Source organism: Hemitrygon akajei, chromosome 5 (genome assembly GCF_048418815.1).
Source record: "Hemitrygon akajei chromosome 5, sHemAka1.3, whole genome shotgun sequence".
Classification (NCBI taxonomy): domain Eukaryota; kingdom Metazoa; phylum Chordata; class Chondrichthyes; order Myliobatiformes; family Dasyatidae; genus Hemitrygon; species Hemitrygon akajei.
In genome coordinates this window covers 196,916,937-196,941,809 of record NC_133128.1, presented here as the reverse complement: position 1 = coordinate 196,941,809, position 24,873 = coordinate 196,916,937, and positions in this window count along the sequence as shown.

Below are 24,873 nucleotides of genomic sequence, written 5' to 3'. Positions count from 1 at the left end.
CCACTTTGAACTGGCCCACGCCTTCATTAACCAGGTCCACCACTTGCCTTTATTGAAACTTGCCCCTCTTAACACAGAATATCCAGTTTATGGGAATTTACTAAATTAGGGTGAAATTATGCGGGCAGTGGGCAATTCAGCCCTCTTGTGCCTTCTGATCTTGCCACTTGAGATTCAGTTTCACACGACCCTGCCACTTCAAAATGACCGACGCCTTCACTAACCAAGTCCAACACTCATCCCTGTTGAAATTTACCCCTCTCGACCCGGAGCACTAGGTCTATGGGGATTTAACAAGGGTCAATCAGGGTGTGCTTTGGGTTTGTGGGGCTAAAACCAGAGTTAATCGGGAAGTGCCTAAAATTTATGGGGATGTGCACCCCATCTGCATTAGGTTTAAATTTTAAACCATACAGGCAGTGGGCAATTCAGCCCTCTTGTGCTTTCTGATCTCGCCACCAGAGATTCAGTTTCACACGATCCTGCCACTTTAAACTGGCCCACGCCTTTACCAACCAGGCCCAACACTTATCCCTGTTGATCAGTCAGGGTGTGCTTTAGGTTTGTACGGCTGAAGCCAGAGTTCCTAGGGTTTGTGGGGGTGTATGCCCCTTTTGGACCTTAGGATTAGGTTTAAATTTTAGGCTAGTGGATATATTTAAACTGGCCGACGCCTTCACCAATCAGACCCAACACTTATTCCTGTTGAAATTACCCCTCTTGACACGGGACACTGTCTATGGGGGTTTAGCAAGGGTCAATCAGGATGTGCTTTGGGTTTGTGGGGCTAAAGCCAGGGTTAATCGGGGAGTGAATAGGGTTTGTGGGGGTGTGTACCCCATCTAAACTTTAGTAGGGTTTGTGGGGGTGTGTACCCCATCTAAACTTTAGTAGGGTTGTGGGGGTGTGTACCCCATCTAAACTTTAGTAGGGTTTGTGGGGTGTGTACCCCATCTAAACTTTAAGATTAGGTTTAAGTTTTAAGCTAGTGAATATATATGTTTGACTAGGAAATATTAGAATACAGAATTTTAAATGACAGTATATGAACTGCTATGGCGAATGAGCTAGTATAATAAAGCCAGGTTAATCTAGACCATGCCTTTCATTATCAAGGTCCGACACCACTTGGTTCAACGAACCGGGTGTGCACTGGGACACATCATCAGTAATGTAACCTCGGATCATCAGGTGTTTCGGGCCTTTAATCACTAGACACCCTACTCGAGGTGGCCCAACAGTGTCAGGCTCAGACACTGCCTGTATTCCTCCCAGGGACCAATAATGAGAGGCATGTAATTCTAAGGGTAATGATATTTTTTTTAAAAAATCACTACCTGGCATCTATATGCCAAGGGTTACATGGAAAATAAAACAATAATATTCTTACCACTAGTTTTGTGTCTTGGGTCAACCATTTTAACTCCAACAAACTGCCTCCAACAACGCTTGACTCCCGCCTGGGAGACCAAATCCACTTACTCCCATCACTCCGGTCTCCCGGGGTTAGGGTTAGGGTTAGGGTTAGGGTTAGGGTTAGGGTTAGGGTTAGGGTTAGGGTTAGGGTTAGGGTTAGGGTTAGGGTTAGGGTTAGGGTTAGGGTTAGGGTTAGGGTTAGGGTTAGGGTTAGGGTTAGGGTTAGGGTTAGGGTTAGGGTTAGGGTTAGGGTTAGGGTTAGGGTTAGGGTTAGGGTTAGGGTTAGGGTTAGGGTTAGGGTTAGGGTTAGGGTTAGGGTTAGGGTTAGGGTTAGGGTTAGGGTTAGGGTTAGGGTTAGGGTTAGGGTTAGGGTTAGGGTTAGGGTTAGGGTTAGGGTTAGGGTTAGGGTTAGGGTTAGGGTTAGGGTTAGGGTTAGGGTTAGGGTTAGGGTTAGGGTTAGGGTTAGGGTTAGGGTTAGGGTTAGGGTTAGGGTTAGGGTTAGGGTTAGGGTTAGGGTTAGGGTTAGGGTTAGGGTTAGGGTTAGGGTTAGGGTTAGGGTTAGGGTTAGGGTTAGGGTTAGGGTTAGGGTTAGGGTTAGGGTTAGGGTTAGGGTTAGGGTTAGGGTTAGGGTTAGGGTTAGGGTTAGGGTTAGGGTTAGGGTTAGGGTTAGGGTTAGGGTTAGGGTTAGGGTTAGGGTTAGGGTTAGGGTTAGGGTTAGGGTTAGGGTTAGGGTTAGGGTTAGGGTTAGGGTTAGGGTTAGGGTTAGGGTTAGGGTTAGGGTTAGGGTTAGGGTTAGGGTTAGGGTTAGGGTTAGGGTTAGGGTTAGGGTTAGGGTTAGGGTTAGGGTTAGGGTTAGGGTTAGGGTTAGGGTTAGGGTTAGGGTTAGGGTTAGGGTTAGGGTTAGGGTTAGGGTTAGGGTTAGGGTTAGGGTTAGGGTTAGGGTTAGGGTTAGGGTTAGGGTTAGGGTTAGGGTTAGGGTTAGGGTTAGGGTTAGGGTTAGGGTTAGGGTTAGGGTTAGGGTTAGGGTTAGGGTTAGGGTTAGGGTTAGGGTTAGGGTTAGGGTTAGGGTTAGGGTTAGGGTTAGGGTTAGGGTTAGGGTTAGGGTTAGGGTTAGGGTTAGGGTTAGGGTTAGGGTTAGGGTTAGGGTTAGGGTTAGGGTTAGGGTTAGGGTTAGGGTTAGGGTTAGGGTTAGGGTTAGGGTTAGGGTTAGGGTTAGGGTTAGGGTTAGGGTTAGGGTTAGGGTTAGGGTTAGGGTTAGGGTTAGGGTTAGGGTTAGGGTTAGGGTTAGGGTTAGGGTTAGGGTTAGGGTTAGGGTTAGGGTTAGGGTTAGGGTTAGGGTTAGGGTTAGGGTTAGGGTTAGGGTTAGGGTTAGGGTTAGGGTTAGGGTTAGGGTTAGGGTTAGGGTTAGGGTTAGGGTTAGGGTTAGGGTTAGGGTTAGGGTTAGGGTTAGGGTTAGGGTTAGGGTTAGGGTTAGGGTTAGGGTTAGGGTTAGGGTTAGGGTTAGGGTTAGGGTTAGGGTTAGGGTTAGGGTTAGGGTTAGGGTTAGGGTTAGGGTTAGGGTTAGGGTTAGGGTTAGGGTTAGGGTTAGGGTTAGGGTTAGGGTTAGGGTTAGGGTTAGGGTTAGGGTTAGGGTTAGGGTTAGGGTTAGGGTTAGGGTTAGGGTTAGGGTTAGGGTTAGGGTTAGGGTTAGGGTTAGGGTTAGGGTTAGGGTTAGGGTTAGGGTTAGGGTTAGGGTTAGGGTTAGGGTTAGGGTTAGGGTTAGGGTTAGGGTTAGGGTTAGGGTTAGGGTTAGGGTTAGGGTTAGGGTTAGGGTTAGGGTTAGGGTTAGGGTTAGGGTTAGGGTTAGGGTTAGGGTTAGGGTTAGGGTTAGGGTTAGGGTTAGGGTTAGGGTTAGGGTTAGGGTTAGGGTTAGGGTTAGGGTTAGGGTTAGGGTTAGGGTTAGGGTTAGGGTTAGGGTTAGGGTTAGGGTTAGGGTTAGGGTTAGGGTTAGGGTTAGGGTTAGGGTTAGGGTTAGGGTTAGGGTTAGGGTTAGGGTTAGGGTTAGGGTTAGGGTTAGGGTTAGGGTTAGGGTTAGGGTTAGGGTTAGGGTTAGGGTTAGGGTTAGGGTTAGGGTTAGGGTTAGGGTTAGGGTTAGGGTTAGGGTTAGGGTTAGGGTTAGGGTTAGGGTTAGGGTTAGGGTTAGGGTTAGGGTTAGGGTTAGGGTTAGGGTTAGGGTTAGGGTTAGGGTTAGGGTTAGGGTTAGGGTTAGGGTTAGGGTTAGGGTTAGGGTTAGGGTTAGGGTTAGGGTTAGGGTTAGGGTTAGGGTTAGGGTTAGGGTTAGGGTTAGGGTTAGGGTTAGGGTTAGGGTTAGGGTTAGGGTTAGGGTTAGGGTTAGGGTTAGGGTTAGGGTTAGGGTTAGGGTTAGGGTTAGGGTTAGGGTTAGGGTTAGGGTTAGGGTTAGGGTTAGGGTTAGGGTTAGGGTTAGGGTTAGGGTTAGGGTTAGGGTTAGGGTTAGGGTTAGGGTTAGGGTTAGGGTTAGGGTTAGGGTTAGGGTTAGGGTTAGGGTTAGGGTTAGGGTTAGGGTTAGGGTTAGGGTTAGGGTTAGGGTTAGGGTTAGGGTTAGGGTTAGGGTTAGGGTTAGGGTTAGGGTTAGGGTTAGGGTTAGGGTTAGGGTTAGGGTTAGGGTTAGGGTTAGGGTTAGGGTTAGGGTTAGGGTTAGGGTTAGGGTTAGGGTTAGGGTTAGGGTTAGGGTTAGGGTTAGGGTTAGGGTTAGGGTTAGGGTTAGGGTTAGGGTTAGGGTTAGGGTTAGGGTTAGGGTTAGGGTTAGGGTTAGGGTTAGGGTTAGGGTTAGGGTTAGGGTTAGGGTTAGGGTTAGGGTTAGGGTTAGGGTTAGGGTTAGGGTTAGGGTTAGGGTTAGGGTTAGGGTTAGGGTTAGGGTTAGGGTTAGGGTTAGGGTTAGGGTTAGGGTTAGGGTTAGGGTTAGGGTTAGGGTTAGGGTTAGGGTTAGGGTTAGGGTTAGGGTTAGGGTTAGGGTTAGGGTTAGGGTTAGGGTTAGGGTTAGGGTTAGGGTTAGGGTTAGGGTTAGGGTTAGGGTTAGGGTTAGGGTTAGGGTTAGGGTTAGGGTTAGGGTTAGGGTTAGGGTTAGGGTTAGGGTTAGGGTTAGGGTTAGGGTTAGGGTTAGGGTTAGGGTTAGGGTTAGGGTTAGGGTTAGGGTTAGGGTTAGGGTTAGGGTTAGGGTTAGGGTTAGGGTTAGGGTTAGGGTTAGGGTTAGGGTTAGGGTTAGGGTTAGGGTTAGGGTTAGGGTTAGGGTTAGGGTTAGGGTTAGGGTTAGGGTTAGGGTTAGGGTTAGGGTTAGGGTTAGGGTTAGGGTTAGGGTTAGGGTTAGGGTTAGGGTTAGGGTTAGGGTTAGGGTTAGGGTTAGGGTTAGGGTTAGGGTTAGGGTTAGGGTTAGGGTTAGGGTTAGGGTTAGGGTTAGGGTTAGGGTTAGGGTTAGGGTTAGGGTTAGGGTTAGGGTTAGGGTTAGGGTTAGGGTTAGGGTTAGGGTTAGGGTTAGGGTTAGGGTTAGGGTTAGGGTTAGGGTTAGGGTTAGGGTTAGGGTTAGGGTTAGGGTTAGGGTTAGGGTTAGGGTTAGGGTTAGGGTTAGGGTTAGGGTTAGGGTTAGGGTTAGGGTTAGGGTTAGGGTTAGGGTTAGGGTTAGGGTTAGGGTTAGGGTTAGGGTTAGGGTTAGGGTTAGGGTTAGGGTTAGGGTTAGGGTTAGGGTTAGGGTTAGGGTTAGGGTTAGGGTTAGGGTTAGGGTTAGGGTTAGGGTTAGGGTTAGGGTTAGGGTTAGGGTTAGGGTTAGGGTTAGGGTTAGGGTTAGGGTTAGGGTTAGGGTTAGGGTTAGGGTTAGGGTTAGGGTTAGGGTTAGGGTTAGGGTTAGGGTTAGGGTTAGGGTTAGGGTTAGGGTTAGGGTTAGGGTTAGGGTTAGGGTTAGGGTTAGGGTTAGGGTTAGGGTTAGGGTTAGGGTTAGGGTTAGGGTTAGGGTTAGGGTTAGGGTTAGGGTTAGGGTTAGGGTTAGGGTTAGGGTTAGGGTTAGGGTTAGGGTTAGGGTTAGGGTTAGGGTTAGGGTTAGGGTTAGGGTTAGGGTTAGGGTTAGGGTTAGGGTTAGGGTTAGGGTTAGGGTTAGGGTTAGGGTTAGGGTTAGGGTTAGGGTTAGGGTTAGGGTTAGGGTTAGGGTTAGGGTTAGGGTTAGGGTTAGGGTTAGGGTTAGGGTTAGGGTTAGGGTTAGGGTTAGGGTTAGGGTTAGGGTTAGGGTTAGGGTTAGGGTTAGGGTTAGGGTTAGGGTTAGGGTTAGGGTTAGGGTTAGGGTTAGGGTTAGGGTTAGGGTTAGGGTTAGGGTTAGGGTTAGGGTTAGGGTTAGGGTTAGGGTTAGGGTTAGGGTTAGGGTTAGGGTTAGGGTTAGGGTTAGGGTTAGGGTTAGGGTTAGGGTTAGGGTTAGGGTTAGGGTTAGGGTTAGGGTTAGGGTTAGGGTTAGGGTTAGGGTTAGGGTTAGGGTTAGGGTTAGGGTTAGGGTTAGGGTTAGGGTTAGGGTTAGGGTTAGGGTTAGGGTTAGGGTTAGGGTTAGGGTTAGGGTTAGGGTTAGGGTTAGGGTTAGGGTTAGGGTTAGGGTTAGGGTTAGGGTTAGGGTTAGGGTTAGGGTTAGGGTTAGGGTTAGGGTTAGGGTTAGGGTTAGGGTTAGGGTTAGGGTTAGGGTTAGGGTTAGGGTTAGGGTTAGGGTTAGGGTTAGGGTTAGGGTTAGGGTTAGGGTTAGGGTTAGGGTTAGGGTTAGGGTTAGGGTTAGGGTTAGGGTTAGGGTTAGGGTTAGGGTTAGGGTTAGGGTTAGGGTTAGGGTTAGGGTTAGGGTTAGGGTTAGGGTTAGGGTTAGGGTTAGGGTTAGGGTTAGGGTTAGGGTTAGGGTTAGGGTTAGGGTTAGGGTTAGGGTTAGGGTTAGGGTTAGGGTTAGGGTTAGGGTTAGGGTTAGGGTTAGGGTTAGGGTTAGGGTTAGGGTTAGGGTTAGGGTTAGGGTTAGGGTTAGGGTTAGGGTTAGGGTTAGGGTTAGGGTTAGGGTTAGGGTTAGGGTTAGGGTTAGGGTTAGGGTTAGGGTTAGGGTTAGGGTTAGGGTTAGGGTTAGGGTTAGGGTTAGGGTTAGGGTTAGGGTTAGGGTTAGGGTTAGGGTTAGGGTTAGGGTTAGGGTTAGGGTTAGGGTTAGGGTTAGGGTTAGGGTTAGGGTTAGGGTTAGGGTTAGGGTTAGGGTTAGGGTTAGGGTTAGGGTTAGGGTTAGGGTTAGGGTTAGGGTTAGGGTTAGGGTTAGGGTTAGGGTTAGGGTTAGGGTTAGGGTTAGGGTTAGGGTTAGGGTTAGGGTTAGGGTTAGGGTTAGGGTTAGGGTTAGGGTTAGGGTTAGGGTTAGGGTTAGGGTTAGGGTTAGGGTTAGGGTTAGGGTTAGGGTTAGGGTTAGGGTTAGGGTTAGGGTTAGGGTTAGGGTTAGGGTTAGGGTTAGGGTTAGGGTTAGGGTTAGGGTTAGGGTTAGGGTTAGGGTTAGGGTTAGGGTTAGGGTTAGGGTTAGGGTTAGGGTTAGGGTTAGGGTTAGGGTTAGGGTTAGGGTTAGGGTTAGGGTTAGGGTTAGGGTTAGGGTTAGGGTTAGGGTTAGGGTTAGGGTTAGGGTTAGGGTTAGGGTTAGGGTTAGGGTTAGGGTTAGGGTTAGGGTTAGGGTTAGGGTTAGGGTTAGGGTTAGGGTTAGGGTTAGGGTTAGGGTTAGGGTTAGGGTTAGGGTTAGGGTTAGGGTTAGGGTTAGGGTTAGGGTTAGGGTTAGGGTTAGGGTTAGGGTTAGGGTTAGGGTTAGGGTTAGGGTTAGGGTTAGGGTTAGGGTTAGGGTTAGGGTTAGGGTTAGGGTTAGGGTTAGGGTTAGGGTTAGGGTTAGGGTTAGGGTTAGGGTTAGGGTTAGGGTTAGGGTTAGGGTTAGGGTTAGGGTTAGGGTTAGGGTTAGGGTTAGGGTTAGGGTTAGGGTTAGGGTTAGGGTTAGGGTTAGGGTTAGGGTTAGGGTTAGGGTTAGGGTTAGGGTTAGGGTTAGGGTTAGGGTTAGGGTTAGGGTTAGGGTTAGGGTTAGGGTTAGGGTTAGGGTTAGGGTTAGGGTTAGGGTTAGGGTTAGGGTTAGGGTTAGGGTTAGGGTTAGGGTTAGGGTTAGGGTTAGGGTTAGGGTTAGGGTTAGGGTTAGGGTTAGGGTTAGGGTTAGGGTTAGGGTTAGGGTTAGGGTTAGGGTTAGGGTTAGGGTTAGGGTTAGGGTTAGGGTTAGGGTTAGGGTTAGGGTTAGGGTTAGGGTTAGGGTTAGGGTTAGGGTTAGGGTTAGGGTTAGGGTTAGGGTTAGGGTTAGGGTTAGGGTTAGGGTTAGGGTTAGGGTTAGGGTTAGGGTTAGGGTTAGGGTTAGGGTTAGGGTTAGGGTTAGGGTTAGGGTTAGGGTTAGGGTTAGGGTTAGGGTTAGGGTTAGGGTTAGGGTTAGGGTTAGGGTTAGGGTTAGGGTTAGGGTTAGGGTTAGGGTTAGGGTTAGGGTTAGGGTTAGGGTTAGGGTTAGGGTTAGGGTTAGGGTTAGGGTTAGGGTTAGGGTTAGGGTTAGGGTTAGGGTTAGGGTTAGGGTTAGGGTTAGGGTTAGGGTTAGGGTTAGGGTTAGGGTTAGGGTTAGGGTTAGGGTTAGGGTTAGGGTTAGGGTTAGGGTTAGGGTTAGGGTTAGGGTTAGGGTTAGGGTTAGGGTTAGGGTTAGGGTTAGGGTTAGGGTTAGGGTTAGGGTTAGGGTTAGGGTTAGGGTTAGGGTTAGGGTTAGGGTTAGGGTTAGGGTTAGGGTTAGGGTTAGGGTTAGGGTTAGGGTTAGGGTTAGGGTTAGGGTTAGGGTTAGGGTTAGGGTTAGGGTTAGGGTTAGGGTTAGGGTTAGGGTTAGGGTTAGGGTTAGGGTTAGGGTTAGGGTTAGGGTTAGGGTTAGGGTTAGGGTTAGGGTTAGGGTTAGGGTTAGGGTTAGGGTTAGGGTTAGGGTTAGGGTTAGGGTTAGGGTTAGGGTTAGGGTTAGGGTTAGGGTTAGGGTTAGGGTTAGGGTTAGGGTTAGGGTTAGGGTTAGGGTTAGGGTTAGGGTTAGGGTTAGGGTTAGGGTTAGGGTTAGGGTTAGGGTTAGGGTTAGGGTTAGGGTTAGGGTTAGGGTTAGGGTTAGGGTTAGGGTTAGGGTTAGGGTTAGGGTTAGGGTTAGGGTTAGGGTTAGGGTTAGGGTTAGGGTTAGGGTTAGGGTTAGGGTTAGGGTTAGGGTTAGGGTTAGGGTTAGGGTTAGGGTTAGGGTTAGGGTTAGGGTTAGGGTTAGGGTTAGGGTTAGGGTTAGGGTTAGGGTTAGGGTTAGGGTTAGGGTTAGGGTTAGGGTTAGGGTTAGGGTTAGGGTTAGGGTTAGGGTTAGGGTTAGGGTTAGGGTTAGGGTTAGGGTTAGGGTTAGGGTTAGGGTTAGGGTTAGGGTTAGGGTTAGGGTTAGGGTTAGGGTTAGGGTTAGGGTTAGGGTTAGGGTTAGGGTTAGGGTTAGGGTTAGGGTTAGGGTTAGGGTTAGGGTTAGGGTTAGGGTTAGGGTTAGGGTTAGGGTTAGGGTTAGGGTTAGGGTTAGGGTTAGGGTTAGGGTTAGGGTTAGGGTTAGGGTTAGGGTTAGGGTTAGGGTTAGGGTTAGGGTTAGGGTTAGGGTTAGGGTTAGGGTTAGGGTTAGGGTTAGGGTTAGGGTTAGGGTTAGGGTTAGGGTTAGGGTTAGGGTTAGGGTTAGGGTTAGGGTTAGGGTTAGGGTTAGGGTTAGGGTTAGGGTTAGGGTTAGGGTTAGGGTTAGGGTTAGGGTTAGGGTTAGGGTTAGGGTTAGGGTTAGGGTTAGGGTTAGGGTTAGGGTTAGGGTTAGGGTTAGGGTTAGGGTTAGGGTTAGGGTTAGGGTTAGGGTTAGGGTTAGGGTTAGGGTTAGGGTTAGGGTTAGGGTTAGGGTTAGGGTTAGGGTTAGGGTTAGGGTTAGGGTTAGGGTTAGGGTTAGGGTTAGGGTTAGGGTTAGGGTTAGGGTTAGGGTTAGGGTTAGGGTTAGGGTTAGGGTTAGGGTTAGGGTTAGGGTTAGGGTTAGGGTTAGGGTTAGGGTTAGGGTTAGGGTTAGGGTTAGGGTTAGGGTTAGGGTTAGGGTTAGGGTTAGGGTTAGGGTTAGGGTTAGGGTTAGGGTTAGGGTTAGGGTTAGGGTTAGGGTTAGGGTTAGGGTTAGGGTTAGGGTTAGGGTTAGGGTTAGGGTTAGGGTTAGGGTTAGGGTTAGGGTTAGGGTTAGGGTTAGGGTTAGGGTTAGGGTTAGGGTTAGGGTTAGGGTTAGGGTTAGGGTTAGGGTTAGGGTTAGGGTTAGGGTTAGGGTTAGGGTTAGGGTTAGGGTTAGGGTTAGGGTTAGGGTTAGGGTTAGGGTTAGGGTTAGGGTTAGGGTTAGGGTTAGGGTTAGGGTTAGGGTTAGGGTTAGGGTTAGGGTTAGGGTTAGGGTTAGGGTTAGGGTTAGGGTTAGGGTTAGGGTTAGGGTTAGGGTTAGGGTTAGGGTTAGGGTTAGGGTTAGGGTTAGGGTTAGGGTTAGGGTTAGGGTTAGGGTTAGGGTTAGGGTTAGGGTTAGGGTTAGGGTTAGGGTTAGGGTTAGGGTTAGGGTTAGGGTTAGGGTTAGGGTTAGGGTTAGGGTTAGGGTTAGGGTTAGGGTTAGGGTTAGGGTTAGGGTTAGGGTTAGGGTTAGGGTTAGGGTTAGGGTTAGGGTTAGGGTTAGGGTTAGGGTTAGGGTTAGGGTTAGGGTTAGGGTTAGGGTTAGGGTTAGGGTTAGGGTTAGGGTTAGGGTTAGGGTTAGGGTTAGGGTTAGGGTTAGGGTTAGGGTTAGGGTTAGGGTTAGGGTTAGGGTTAGGGTTAGGGTTAGGGTTAGGGTTAGGGTTAGGGTTAGGGTTAGGGTTAGGGTTAGGGTTAGGGTTAGGGTTAGGGTTAGGGTTAGGGTTAGGGTTAGGGTTAGGGTTAGGGTTAGGGTTAGGGTTAGGGTTAGGGTTAGGGTTAGGGTTAGGGTTAGGGTTAGGGTTAGGGTTAGGGTTAGGGTTAGGGTTAGGGTTAGGGTTAGGGTTAGGGTTAGGGTTAGGGTTAGGGTTAGGGTTAGGGTTAGGGTTAGGGTTAGGGTTAGGGTTAGGGTTAGGGTTAGGGTTAGGGTTAGGGTTAGGGTTAGGGTTAGGGTTAGGGTTAGGGTTAGGGTTAGGGTTAGGGTTAGGGTTAGGGTTAGGGTTAGGGTTAGGGTTAGGGTTAGGGTTAGGGTTAGGGTTAGGGTTAGGGTTAGGGTTAGGGTTAGGGTTAGGGTTAGGGTTAGGGTTAGGGTTAGGGTTAGGGTTAGGGTTAGGGTTAGGGTTAGGGTTAGGGTTAGGGTTAGGGTTAGGGTTAGGGTTAGGGTTAGGGTTAGGGTTAGGGTTAGGGTTAGGGTTAGGGTTAGGGTTAGGGTTAGGGTTAGGGTTAGGGTTAGGGTTAGGGTTAGGGTTAGGGTTAGGGTTAGGGTTAGGGTTAGGGTTAGGGTTAGGGTTAGGGTTAGGGTTAGGGTTAGGGTTAGGGTTAGGGTTAGGGTTAGGGTTAGGGTTAGGGTTAGGGTTAGGGTTAGGGTTAGGGTTAGGGTTAGGGTTAGGGTTAGGGTTAGGGTTAGGGTTAGGGTTAGGGTTAGGGTTAGGGTTAGGGTTAGGGTTAGGGTTAGGGTTAGGGTTAGGGTTAGGGTTAGGGTTAGGGTTAGGGTTAGGGTTAGGGTTAGGGTTAGGGTTAGGGTTAGGGTTAGGGTTAGGGTTAGGGTTAGGGTTAGGGTTAGGGTTAGGGTTAGGGTTAGGGTTAGGGTTAGGGTTAGGGTTAGGGTTAGGGTTAGGGTTAGGGTTAGGGTTAGGGTTAGGGTTAGGGTTAGGGTTAGGGTTAGGGTTAGGGTTAGGGTTAGGGTTAGGGTTAGGGTTAGGGTTAGGGTTAGGGTTAGGGTTAGGGTTAGGGTTAGGGTTAGGGTTAGGGTTAGGGTTAGGGTTAGGGTTAGGGTTAGGGTTAGGGTTAGGGTTAGGGTTAGGGTTAGGGTTAGGGTTAGGGTTAGGGTTAGGGTTAGGGTTAGGGTTAGGGTTAGGGTTAGGGTTAGGGTTAGGGTTAGGGTTAGGGTTAGGGTTAGGGTTAGGGTTAGGGTTAGGGTTAGGGTTAGGGTTAGGGTTAGGGTTAGGGTTAGGGTTAGGGTTAGGGTTAGGGTTAGGGTTAGGGTTAGGGTTAGGGTTAGGGTTAGGGTTAGGGTTAGGGTTAGGGTTAGGGTTAGGGTTAGGGTTAGGGTTAGGGTTAGGGTTAGGGTTAGGGTTAGGGTTAGGGTTAGGGTTAGGGTTAGGGTTAGGGTTAGGGTTAGGGTTAGGGTTAGGGTTAGGGTTAGGGTTAGGGTTAGGGTTAGGGTTAGGGTTAGGGTTAGGGTTAGGGTTAGGGTTAGGGTTAGGGTTAGGGTTAGGGTTAGGGTTAGGGTTAGGGTTAGGGTTAGGGTTAGGGTTAGGGTTAGGGTTAGGGTTAGGGTTAGGGTTAGGGTTAGGGTTAGGGTTAGGGTTAGGGTTAGGGTTAGGGTTAGGGTTAGGGTTAGGGTTAGGGTTAGGGTTAGGGTTAGGGTTAGGGTTAGGGTTAGGGTTAGGGTTAGGGTTAGGGTTAGGGTTAGGGTTAGGGTTAGGGTTAGGGTTAGGGTTAGGGTTAGGGTTAGGGTTAGGGTTAGGGTTAGGGTTAGGGTTAGGGTTAGGGTTAGGGTTAGGGTTAGGGTTAGGGTTAGGGTTAGGGTTAGGGTTAGGGTTAGGGTTAGGGTTAGGGTTAGGGTTAGGGTTAGGGTTAGGGTTAGGGTTAGGGTTAGGGTTAGGGTTAGGGTTAGGGTTAGGGTTAGGGTTAGGGTTAGGGTTAGGGTTAGGGTTAGGGTTAGGGTTAGGGTTAGGGTTAGGGTTAGGGTTAGGGTTAGGGTTAGGGTTAGGGTTAGGGTTAGGGTTAGGGTTAGGGTTAGGGTTAGGGTTAGGGTTAGGGTTAGGGTTAGGGTTAGGGTTAGGGTTAGGGTTAGGGTTAGGGTTAGGGTTAGGGTTAGGGTTAGGGTTAGGGTTAGGGTTAGGGTTAGGGTTAGGGTTAGGGTTAGGGTTAGGGTTAGGGTTAGGGTTAGGGTTAGGGTTAGGGTTAGGGTTAGGGTTAGGGTTAGGGTTAGGGTTAGGGTTAGGGTTAGGGTTAGGGTTAGGGTTAGGGTTAGGGTTAGGGTTAGGGTTAGGGTTAGGGTTAGGGTTAGGGTTAGGGTTAGGGTTAGGGTTAGGGTTAGGGTTAGGGTTAGGGTTAGGGTTAGGGTTAGGGTTAGGGTTAGGGTTAGGGTTAGGGTTAGGGTTAGGGTTAGGGTTAGGGTTAGGGTTAGGGTTAGGGTTAGGGTTAGGGTTAGGGTTAGGGTTAGGGTTAGGGTTAGGGTTAGGGTTAGGGTTAGGGTTAGGGTTAGGGTTAGGGTTAGGGTTAGGGTTAGGGTTAGGGTTAGGGTTAGGGTTAGGGTTAGGGTTAGGGTTAGGGTTAGGGTTAGGGTTAGGGTTAGGGTTAGGGTTAGGGTTAGGGTTAGGGTTAGGGTTAGGGTTAGGGTTAGGGTTAGGGTTAGGGTTAGGGTTAGGGTTAGGGTTAGGGTTAGGGTTAGGGTTAGGGTTAGGGTTAGGGTTAGGGTTAGGGTTAGGGTTAGGGTTAGGGTTAGGGTTAGGGTTAGGGTTAGGGTTAGGGTTAGGGTTAGGGTTAGGGTTAGGGTTAGGGTTAGGGTTAGGGTTAGGGTTAGGGTTAGGGTTAGGGTTAGGGTTAGGGTTAGGGTTAGGGTTAGGGTTAGGGTTAGGGTTAGGGTTAGGGTTAGGGTTAGGGTTAGGGTTAGGGTTAGGGTTAGGGTTAGGGTTAGGGTTAGGGTTAGGGTTAGGGTTAGGGTTAGGGTTAGGGTTAGGGTTAGGGTTAGGGTTAGGGTTAGGGTTAGGGTTAGGGTTAGGGTTAGGGTTAGGGTTAGGGTTAGGGTTAGGGTTAGGGTTAGGGTTAGGGTTAGGGTTAGGGTTAGGGTTAGGGTTAGGGTTAGGGTTAGGGTTAGGGTTAGGGTTAGGGTTAGGGTTAGGGTTAGGGTTAGGGTTAGGGTTAGGGTTAGGGTTAGGGTTAGGGTTAGGGTTAGGGTTAGGGTTAGGGTTAGGGTTAGGGTTAGGGTTAGGGTTAGGGTTAGGGTTAGGGTTAGGGTTAGGGTTAGGGTTAGGGTTAGGGTTAGGGTTAGGGTTAGGGTTAGGGTTAGGGTTAGGGTTAGGGTTAGGGTTAGGGTTAGGGTTAGGGTTAGGGTTAGGGTTAGGGTTAGGGTTAGGGTTAGGGTTAGGGTTAGGGTTAGGGTTAGGGTTAGGGTTAGGGTTAGGGTTAGGGTTAGGGTTAGGGTTAGGGTTAGGGTTAGGGTTAGGGTTAGGGTTAGGGTTAGGGTTAGGGTTAGGGTTAGGGTTAGGGTTAGGGTTAGGGTTAGGGTTAGGGTTAGGGTTAGGGTTAGGGTTAGGGTTAGGGTTAGGGTTAGGGTTAGGGTTAGGGTTAGGGTTAGGGTTAGGGTTAGGGTTAGGGTTAGGGTTAGGGTTAGGGTTAGGGTTAGGGTTAGGGTTAGGGTTAGGGTTAGGGTTAGGGTTAGGGTTAGGGTTAGGGTTAGGGTTAGGGTTAGGGTTAGGGTTAGGGTTAGGGTTAGGGTTAGGGTTAGGGTTAGGGTTAGGGTTAGGGTTAGGGTTAGGGTTAGGGTTAGGGTTAGGGTTAGGGTTAGGGTTAGGGTTAGGGTTAGGGTTAGGGTTAGGGTTAGGGTTAGGGTTAGGGTTAGGGTTAGGGTTAGGGTTAGGGTTAGGGTTAGGGTTAGGGTTAGGGTTAGGGTTAGGGTTAGGGTTAGGGTTAGGGTTAGGGTTAGGGTTAGGGTTAGGGTTAGGGTTAGGGTTAGGGTTAGGGTTAGGGTTAGGGTTAGGGTTAGGGTTAGGGTTAGGGTTAGGGTTAGGGTTAGGGTTAGGGTTAGGGTTAGGGTTAGGGTTAGGGTTAGGGTTAGGGTTAGGGTTAGGGTTAGGGTTAGGGTTAGGGTTAGGGTTAGGGTTAGGGTTAGGGTTAGGGTTAGGGTTAGGGTTAGGGTTAGGGTTAGGGTTAGGGTTAGGGTTAGGGTTAGGGTTAGGGTTAGGGTTAGGGTTAGGGTTAGGGTTAGGGTTAGGGTTAGGGTTAGGGTTAGGGTTAGGGTTAGGGTTAGGGTTAGGGTTAGGGTTAGGGTTAGGGTTAGGGTTAGGGTTAGGGTTAGGGTTAGGGTTAGGGTTAGGGTTAGGGTTAGGGTTAGGGTTAGGGTTAGGGTTAGGGTTAGGGTTAGGGTTAGGGTTAGGGTTAGGGTTAGGGTTAGGGTTAGGGTTAGGGTTAGGGTTAGGGTTAGGGTTAGGGTTAGGGTTAGGGTTAGGGTTAGGGTTAGGGTTAGGGTTAGGGTTAGGGTTAGGGTTAGGGTTAGGGTTAGGGTTAGGGTTAGGGTTAGGGTTAGGGTTAGGGTTAGGGTTAGGGTTAGGGTTAGGGTTAGGGTTAGGGTTAGGGTTAGGGTTAGGGTTAGGGTTAGGGTTAGGGTTAGGGTTAGGGTTAGGGTTAGGGTTAGGGTTAGGGTTAGGGTTAGGGTTAGGGTTAGGGTTAGGGTTAGGGTTAGGGTTAGGGTTAGGGTTAGGGTTAGGGTTAGGGTTAGGGTTAGGGTTAGGGTTAGGGTTAGGGTTAGGGTTAGGGTTAGGGTTAGGGTTAGGGTTAGGGTTAGGGTTAGGGTTAGGGTTAGGGTTAGGGTTAGGGTTAGGGTTAGGGTTAGGGTTAGGGTTAGGGTTAGGGTTAGGGTTAGGGTTAGGGTTAGGGTTAGGGTTAGGGTTAGGGTTAGGGTTAGGGTTAGGGTTAGGGTTAGGGTTAGGGTTAGGGTTAGGGTTAGGGTTAGGGTTAGGGTTAGGGTTAGGGTTAGGGTTAGGGTTAGGGTTAGGGTTAGGGTTAGGGTTAGGGTTAGGGTTAGGGTTAGGGTTAGGGTTAGGGTTAGGGTTAGGGTTAGGGTTAGGGTTAGGGTTAGGGTTAGGGTTAGGGTTAGGGTTAGGGTTAGGGTTAGGGTTAGGGTTAGGGTTAGGGTTAGGGTTAGGGTTAGGGTTAGGGTTAGGGTTAGGGTTAGGGTTAGGGTTAGGGTTAGGGTTAGGGTTAGGGTTAGGGTTAGGGTTAGGGTTAGGGTTAGGGTTAGGGTTAGGGTTAGGGTTAGGGTTAGGGTTAGGGTTAGGGTTAGGGTTAGGGTTAGGGTTAGGGTTAGGGTTAGGGTTAGGGTTAGGGTTAGGGTTAGGGTTAGGGTTAGGGTTAGGGTTAGGGTTAGGGTTAGGGTTAGGGTTAGGGTTAGGGTTAGGGTTAGGGTTAGGGTTAGGGTTAGGGTTAGGGTTAGGGTTAGGGTTAGGGTTAGGGTTAGGGTTAGGGTTAGGGTTAGGGTTAGGGTTAGGGTTAGGGTTAGGGTTAGGGTTAGGGTTAGGGTTAGGGTTAGGGTTAGGGTTAGGGTTAGGGTTAGGGTTAGGGTTAGGGTTAGGGTTAGGGTTAGGGTTAGGGTTAGGGTTAGGGTTAGGGTTAGGGTTAGGGTTAGGGTTAGGGTTAGGGTTAGGGTTAGGGTTAGGGTTAGGGTTAGGGTTAGGGTTAGGGTTAGGGTTAGGGTTAGGGTTAGGGTTAGGGTTAGGGTTAGGGTTAGGGTTAGGGTTAGGGTTAGGGTTAGGGTTAGGGTTAGGGTTAGGGTTAGGGTTAGGGTTAGGGTTAGGGTTAGGGTTAGGGTTAGGGTTAGGGTTAGGGTTAGGGTTAGGGTTAGGGTTAGGGTTAGGGTTAGGGTTAGGGTTAGGGTTAGGGTTAGGGTTAGGGTTAGGGTTAGGGTTAGGGTTAGGGTTAGGGTTAGGGTTAGGGTTAGGGTTAGGGTTAGGGTTAGGGTTAGGGTTAGGGTTAGGGTTAGGGTTAGGGTTAGGGTTAGGGTTAGGGTTAGGGTTAGGGTTAGGGTTAGGGTTAGGGTTAGGGTTAGGGTTAGGGTTAGGGTTAGGGTTAGGGTTAGGGTTAGGGTTAGGGTTAGGGTTAGGGTTAGGGTTAGGGTTAGGGTTAGGGTTAGGGTTAGGGTTAGGGTTAGGGTTAGGGTTAGGGTTAGGGTTAGGGTTAGGGTTAGGGTTAGGGTTAGGGTTAGGGTTAGGGTTAGGGTTAGGGTTAGGGTTAGGGTTAGGGTTAGGGTTAGGGTTAGGGTTAGGGTTAGGGTTAGGGTTAGGGTTAGGGTTAGGGTTAGGGTTAGGGTTAGGGTTAGGGTTAGGGTTAGGGTTAGGGTTAGGGTTAGGGTTAGGGTTAGGGTTAGGGTTAGGGTTAGGGTTAGGGTTAGGGTTAGGGTTAGGGTTAGGGTTAGGGTTAGGGTTAGGGTTAGGGTTAGGGTTAGGGTTAGGGTTAGGGTTAGGGTTAGGGTTAGGGTTAGGGTTAGGGTTAGGGTTAGGGTTAGGGTTAGGGTTAGGGTTAGGGTTAGGGTTAGGGTTAGGGTTAGGGTTAGGGTTAGGGTTAGGGTTAGGGTTAGGGTTAGGGTTAGGGTTAGGGTTAGGGTTAGGGTTAGGGTTAGGGTTAGGGTTAGGGTTAGGGTTAGGGTTAGGGTTAGGGTTAGGGTTAGGGTTAGGGTTAGGGTTAGGGTTAGGGTTAGGGTTAGGGTTAGGGTTAGGGTTAGGGTTAGGGTTAGGGTTAGGGTTAGGGTTAGGGTTAGGGTTAGGGTTAGGGTTAGGGTTAGGGTTAGGGTTAGGGTTAGGGTTAGGGTTAGGGTTAGGGTTAGGGTTAGGGTTAGGGTTAGGGTTAGGGTTAGGGTTAGGGTTAGGGTTAGGGTTAGGGTTAGGGTTAGGGTTAGGGTTAGGGTTAGGGTTAGGGTTAGGGTTAGGGTTAGGGTTAGGGTTAGGGTTAGGGTTAGGGTTAGGGTTAGGGTTAGGGTTAGGGTTAGGGTTAGGGTTAGGGTTAGGGTTAGGGTTAGGGTTAGGGTTAGGGTTAGGGTTAGGGTTAGGGTTAGGGTTAGGGTTAGGGTTAGGGTTAGGGTTAGGGTTAGGGTTAGGGTTAGGGTTAGGGTTAGGGTTAGGGTTAGGGTTAGGGTTAGGGTTAGGGTTAGGGTTAGGGTTAGGGTTAGGGTTAGGGTTAGGGTTAGGGTTAGGGTTAGGGTTAGGGTTAGGGTTAGGGTTAGGGTTAGGGTTAGGGTTAGGGTTAGGGTTAGGGTTAGGGTTAGGGTTAGGGTTAGGGTTAGGGTTAGGGTTAGGGTTAGGGTTAGGGTTAGGGTTAGGGTTAGGGTTAGGGTTAGGGTTAGGGTTAGGGTTAGGGTTAGGGTTAGGGTTAGGGTTAGGGTTAGGGTTAGGGTTAGGGTTAGGGTTAGGGTTAGGGTTAGGGTTAGGGTTAGGGTTAGGGTTAGGGTTAGGGTTAGGGTTAGGGTTAGGGTTAGGGTTAGGGTTAGGGTTAGGGTTAGGGTTAGGGTTAGGGTTAGGGTTAGGGTTAGGGTTAGGGTTAGGGTTAGGGTTAGGGTTAGGGTTAGGGTTAGGGTTAGGGTTAGGGTTAGGGTTAGGGTTAGGGTTAGGGTTAGGGTTAGGGTTAGGGTTAGGGTTAGGGTTAGGGTTAGGGTTAGGGTTAGGGTTAGGGTTAGGGTTAGGGTTAGGGTTAGGGTTAGGGTTAGGGTTAGGGTTAGGGTTAGGGTTAGGGTTAGGGTTAGGGTTAGGGTTAGGGTTAGGGTTAGGGTTAGGGTTAGGGTTAGGGTTAGGGTTAGGGTTAGGGTTAGGGTTAGGGTTAGGGTTAGGGTTAGGGTTAGGGTTAGGGTTAGGGTTAGGGTTAGGGTTAGGGTTAGGGTTAGGGTTAGGGTTAGGGTTAGGGTTAGGGTTAGGGTTAGGGTTAGGGTTAGGGTTAGGGTTAGGGTTAGGGTTAGGGTTAGGGTTAGGGTTAGGGTTAGGGTTAGGGTTAGGGTTAGGGTTAGGGTTAGGGTTAGGGTTAGGGTTAGGGTTAGGGTTAGGGTTAGGGTTAGGGTTAGGGTTAGGGTTAGGGTTAGGGTTAGGGTTAGGGTTAGGGTTAGGGTTAGGGTTAGGGTTAGGGTTAGGGTTAGGGTTAGGGTTAGGGTTAGGGTTAGGGTTAGGGTTAGGGTTAGGGTTAGGGTTAGGGTTAGGGTTAGGGTTAGGGTTAGGGTTAGGGTTAGGGTTAGGGTTAGGGTTAGGGTTAGGGTTAGGGTTAGGGTTAGGGTTAGGGTTAGGGTTAGGGTTAGGGTTAGGGTTAGGGTTAGGGTTAGGGTTAGGGTTAGGGTTAGGGTTAGGGTTAGGGTTAGGGTTAGGGTTAGGGTTAGGGTTAGGGTTAGGGTTAGGGTTAGGGTTAGGGTTAGGGTTAGGGTTAGGGTTAGGGTTAGGGTTAGGGTTAGGGTTAGGGTTAGGGTTAGGGTTAGGGTTAGGGTTAGGGTTAGGGTTAGGGTTAGGGTTAGGGTTAGGGTTAGGGTTAGGGTTAGGGTTAGGGTTAGGGTTAGGGTTAGGGTTAGGGTTAGGGTTAGGGTTAGGGTTAGGGTTAGGGTTAGGGTTAGGGTTAGGGTTAGGGTTAGGGTTAGGGTTAGGGTTAGGGTTAGGGTTAGGGTTAGGGTTAGGGTTAGGGTTAGGGTTAGGGTTAGGGTTAGGGTCTAGGGTTAGGGTTAGGGTTAGGGTTAGGGTTAGGGTTAGGGTTAGGGTTAGGGTTAGGGTTAGGGTTAGGGTTAGGGTTAGGGTTAGGGTTAGGGTTAGGGTTAGGGTTAGGGTTAGGGTTAGGGTTAGGGTTAGGGTTAGGGTTAGGGTTAGGGTTAGGGTTAGGGTTAGGGTTAGGGTTAGGGTTAGGGTTAGGGTTAGGGTTAGGGTTAGGGTTAGGGTTAGGGTTAGGGTTAGGGTTAGGGTTAGGGTTAGGGTTAGGGTTAGGGTTAGGGTTAGGGTTAGGGTTAGGGTTAGGGTTAGGGTTAGGGTTAGGGTTAGGGTTAGGGTTAGGGTTAGGGTTAGGGTTAGGGTTAGGGTTAGGGTTAGGGTTAGGGTTAGGGTTAGGGTTAGGGTTAGGGTTAGGGTTAGGGTTAGGGTTAGGGTTAGGGTTAGGGTTAGGGTTAGGGTTAGGGTTAGGGTTAGGGTTAGGGTTAGGGTTAGGGTTAGGGTTAGGGTTAGGGTTAGGGTTAGGGTTAGGGTTAGGGTTAGGGTTAGGGTTAGGGTTAGGGTTAGGGTTAGGGTTAGGGTTAGGGTTAGGGTTAGGGTTAGGGTTAGGGTTAGGGTTAGGGTTAGGGTTAGGGTTAGGGTTAGGGTTAGGGTTAGGGTTAGGGTTAGGGTTAGGGTTAGGGTTAGGGTTAGGGTTAGGGTTAGGGTTAGGGTTAGGGTTAGGGTTAGGGTTAGGGTTAGGGTTAGGGTTAGGGTTAGGGTTAGGGTTAGGGTTAGGGTTAGGGTTAGGGTTAGGGTTAGGGTTAGGGTTAGGGTTAGGGTTAGGGTTAGGGTTAGGGTTAGGGTTAGGGTTAGGGTTAGGGTTAGGGTTAGGGTTAGGGTTAGGGTTAGGGTTAGGGTTAGGGTTAGGGTTAGGGTTAGGGTTAGGGTTAGGGTTAGGGTTAGGGTTAGGGTTAGGGTTAGGGTTAGGGTTAGGGTTAGGGTTAGGGTTAGGGTTAGGGTTAGGGTTAGGGTTAGGGTTAGGGTTAGGGTTAGGGTTAGGGTTAGGGTTAGGGTTAGGGTTAGGGTTAGGGTTAGGGTTAGGGTTAGGGTTAGGGTTAGGGTTAGGGTTAGGGTTAGGGTTAGGGTTAGGGTTAGGGTTAGGGTTAGGGTTAGGGTTAGGGTTAGGGTTAGGGTTAGGGTTAGGGTTAGGGTTAGGGTTAGGGTTAGGGTTAGGGTTAGGGTTAGGGTTAGGGTTAGGGTTAGGGTTAGGGTTAGGGTTAGGGTTAGGGTTAGGGTTAGGGTTAGGGTTAGGGTTAGGGTTAGGGTTAGGGTTAGGGTTAGGGTTAGGGTTAGGGTTAGGGTTAGGGTTAGGGTTAGGGTTAGGGTTAGGGTTAGGGTTAGGGTTAGGGTTAGGGTTAGGGTTAGGGTTAGGGTTAGGGTTAGGGTTAGGGTTAGGGTTAGGGTTAGGGTTAGGGTTAGGGTTAGGGTTAGGGTTAGGGTTAGGGTTAGGGTTAGGGTTAGGGTTAGGGTTAGGGTTAGGGTTAGGGTTAGGGTTAGGGTTAGGGTTAGGGTTAGGGTTAGGGTTAGGGTTAGGGTTAGGGTTAGGGTTAGGGTTAGGGTTAGGGTTAGGGTTAGGGTTAGGGTTAGGGTTAGGGTTAGGGTTAGGGTTAGGGTTAGGGTTAGGGTTAGGGTTAGGGTTAGGGTTAGGGTTAGGGTTAGGGTTAGGGTTAGGGTTAGGGTTAGGGTTAGGGTTAGGGTTAGGGTTAGGGTTAGGGTTAGGGTTAGGGTTAGGGTTAGGGTTAGGGTTAGGGTTAGGGTTAGGGTTAGGGTTAGGGTTAGGGTTAGGGTTAGGGTTAGGGTTAGGGTTAGGGTTAGGGTTAGGGTTAGGGTTAGGGTTAGGGTTAGGGTTAGGGTTAGGGTTAGGGTTAGGGTTAGGGTTAGGGTTAGGGTTAGGGTTAGGGTTAGGGTTAGGGTTAGGGTTAGGGTTAGGGTTAGGGTTAGGGTTAGGGTTAGGGTTAGGGTTAGGGTTAGGGTTAGGGTTAGGGTTAGGGTTAGGGTTAGGGTTAGGGTTAGGGTTAGGGTTAGGGTTAGGGTTAGGGTTAGGGTTAGGGTTAGGGTTAGGGTTAGGGTTAGGGTTAGGGTTAGGGTTAGGGTTAGGGTTAGGGTTAGGGTTAGGGTTAGGGTTAGGGTTAGGGTTAGGGTTAGGGTTAGGGTTAGGGTTAGGGTTAGGGTTAGGGTTAGGGTTAGGGTTAGGGTTAGGGTTAGGGTTAGGGTTAGGGTTAGGGTTAGGGTTAGGGTTAGGGTTAGGGTTAGGGTTAGGGTTAGGGTTAGGGTTAGGGTTAGGGTTAGGGTTAGGGTTAGGGTTAGGGTTAGGGTTAGGGTTAGGGTTAGGGTTAGGGTTAGGGTTAGGGTTAGGGTTAGGGTTAGGGTTAGGGTTAGGGTTAGGGTTAGGGTTAGGGTTAGGGTTAGGGTTAGGGTTAGGGTTAGGGTTAGGGTTAGGGTTAGGGTTAGGGTTAGGGTTAGGGTTAGGGTTAGGGTTAGGGTTAGGGTTAGGGTTAGGGTTAGGGTTAGGGTTAGGGTTAGGGTTAGGGTTAGGGTTAGGGTTAGGGTTAGGGTTAGGGTTAGGGTTAGGGTTAGGGTTAGGGTTAGGGTTAGGGTTAGGGTTAGGGTTAGGGTTAGGGTTAGGGTTAGGGTTAGGGTTAGGGTTAGGGTTAGGGTTAGGGTTAGGGTTAGGGTTAGGGTTAGGGTTAGGGTTAGGGTTAGGGTTAGGGTTAGGGTTAGGGTTAGGGTTAGGGTTAGGGTTAGGGTTAGGGTTAGGGTTAGGGTTAGGGTTAGGGTTAGGGTTAGGGTTAGGGTTAGGGTTAGGGTTAGGGTTAGGGTTAGGGTTAGGGTTAGGGTTAGGGTTAGGGTTAGGGTTAGGGTTAGGGTTAGGGTTAGGGTTAGGGTTAGGGTTAGGGTTAGGGTTAGGGTTAGGGTTAGGGTTAGGGTTAGGGTTAGGGTTAGGGTTAGGGTTAGGGTTAGGGTTAGGGTTAGGGTTAGGGTTAGGGTTAGGGTTAGGGTTAGGGTTAGGGTTAGGGTTAGGGTTAGGGTTAGGGTTAGGGTTAGGGTTAGGGTTAGGGTTAGGGTTAGGGTTAGGGTTAGGGTTAGGGTTAGGGTTAGGGTTAGGGTTAGGGTTAGGGTTAGGGTTAGGGTTAGGGTTAGGGTTAGGGTTAGGGTTAGGGTTAGGGTTAGGGTTAGGGTTAGGGTTAGGGTTAGGGTTAGGGTTAGGGTTAGGGTTAGGGTTAGGGTTAGGGTTAGGGTTAGGGTTAGGGTTAGGGTTAGGGTTAGGGTTAGGGTTAGGGTTAGGGTTAGGGTTAGGGTTAGGGTTAGGGTTAGGGTTAGGGTTAGGGTTAGGGTTAGGGTTAGGGTTAGGGTTAGGGTTAGGGTTAGGGTTAGGGTTAGGGTTAGGGTTAGGGTTAGGGTTAGGGTTAGGGTTAGGGTTAGGGTTAGGGTTAGGGTTAGGGTTAGGGTTAGGGTTAGGGTTAGGGTTAGGGTTAGGGTTAGGGTTAGGGTTAGGGTTAGGGTTAGGGTTAGGGTTAGGGTTAGGGTTAGGGTTAGGGTTAGGGTTAGGGTTAGGGTTAGGGTTAGGGTTAGGGTTAGGGTTAGGGTTAGGGTTAGGGTTAGGGTTAGGGTTAGGGTTAGGGTTAGGGTTAGGGTTAGGGTTAGGGTTAGGGTTAGGGTTAGGGTTAGGGTTAGGGTTAGGGTTAGGGTTAGGGTTAGGGTTAGGGTTAGGGTTAGGGTTAGGGTTAGGGTTAGGGTTAGGGTTAGGGTTAGGGTTAGGGTTAGGGTTAGGGTTAGGGTTAGGGTTAGGGTTAGGGTTAGGGTTAGGGTTAGGGTTAGGGTTAGGGTTAGGGTTAGGGTTAGGGTTAGGGTTAGGGTTAGGGTTAGGGTTAGGGTTAGGGTTAGGGTTAGGGTTAGGGTTAGGGTTAGGGTTAGGGTTAGGGTTAGGGTTAGGGTTAGGGTTAGGGTTAGGGTTAGGGTTAGGGTTAGGGTTAGGGTTAGGGTTAGGGTTAGGGTTAGGGTTAGGGTTAGGGTTAGGGTTAGGGTTAGGGTTAGGGTTAGGGTTAGGGTTAGGGTTAGGGTTAGGGTTAGGGTTAGGGTTAGGGTTAGGGTTAGGGTTAGGGTTAGGGTTAGGGTTAGGGTTAGGGTTAGGGTTAGGGTTAGGGTTAGGGTTAGGGTTAGGGTTAGGGTTAGGGTTAGGGTTAGGGTTAGGGTTAGGGTTAGGGTTAGGGTTAGGGTTAGGGTTAGGGTTAGGGTTAGGGTTAGGGTTAGGGTTAGGGTTAGGGTTAGGGTTAGGGTTAGGGTTAGGGTTAGGGTTAGGGTTAGGGTTAGGGTTAGGGTTAGGGTTAGGGTTAGGGTTAGGGTTAGGGTTAGGGTTAGGGTTAGGGTTAGGGTTAGGGTTAGGGTTAGGGTTAGGGTTAGGGTTAGGGTTAGGGTTAGGGTTAGGGTTAGGGTTAGGGTTAGGGTTAGGGTTAGGGTTAGGGTTAGGGTTAGGGTTAGGGTTAGGGTTAGGGTTAGGGTTAGGGTTAGGGTTAGGGTTAGGGTTAGGGTTAGGGTTAGGGTTAGGGTTAGGGTTAGGGTTAGGGTTAGGGTTAGGGTTAGGGTTAGGGTTAGGGTTAGGGTTAGGGTTAGGGTTAGGGTTAGGGTTAGGGTTAGGGTTAGGGTTAGGGTTAGGGTTAGGGTTAGGGTTAGGGTTAGGGTTAGGGTTAGGGTTAGGGTTAGGGTTAGGGTTAGGGTTAGGGTTAGGGTTAGGGTTAGGGTTAGGGTTAGGGTTAGGGTTAGGGTTAGGGTTAGGGTTAGGGTTAGGGTTAGGGTTAGGGTTAGGGTTAGGGTTAGGGTTAGGGTTAGGGTTAGGGTTAGGGTTAGGGTTAGGGTTAGGGTTAGGGTTAGGGTTAGGGTTAGGGTTAGGGTTAGGGTTAGGGTTAGGGTTAGGGTTAGGGTTAGGGTTAGGGTTAGGGTTAGGGTTAGGGTTAGGGTTAGGGTTAGGGTTAGGGTTAGGGTTAGGGTTAGGGTTAGGGTTAGGGTTAGGGTTAGGGTTAGGGTTAGGGTTAGGGTTAGGGTTAGGGTTAGGGTTAGGGTTAGGGTTAGGGTTAGGGTTAGGGTTAGGGTTAGGGTTAGGGTTAGGGTTAGGGTTAGGGTTAGGGTTAGGGTTAGGGTTAGGGTTAGGGTTAGGGTTAGGGTTAGGGTTAGGGTTAGGGTTAGGGTTAGGGTTAGGGTTAGGGTTAGGGTTAGGGTTAGGGTTAGGGTTAGGGTTAGGGTTAGGGTTAGGGTTAGGGTTAGGGTTAGGGTTAGGGTTAGGGTTAGGGTTAGGGTTAGGGTTAGGGTTAGGGTTAGGGTTAGGGTTAGGGTTAGGGTTAGGGTTAGGGTTAGGGTTAGGGTTAGGGTTAGGGTTAGGGTTAGGGTTAGGGTTAGGGTTAGGGTTAGGGTTAGGGTTAGGGTTAGGGTTAGGGTTAGGGTTAGGGTTAGGGTTAGGGTTAGGGTTAGGGTTAGGGTTAGGGTTAGGGTTAGGGTTAGGGTTAGGGTTAGGGTTAGGGTTAGGGTTAGGGTTAGGGTTAGGGTTAGGGTTAGGGTTAGGGTTAGGGTTAGGGTTAGGGTTAGGGTTAGGGTTAGGGTTAGGGTTAGGGTTAGGGTTAGGGTTAGGGTTAGGGTTAGGGTTAGGGTTAGGGTTAGGGTTAGGGTTAGGGTTAGGGTTAGGGTTAGGGTTAGGGTTAGGGTTAGGGTTAGGGTTAGGGTTAGGGTTAGGGTTAGGGTTAGGGTTAGGGTTAGGGTTAGGGTTAGGGTTAGGGTTAGGGTT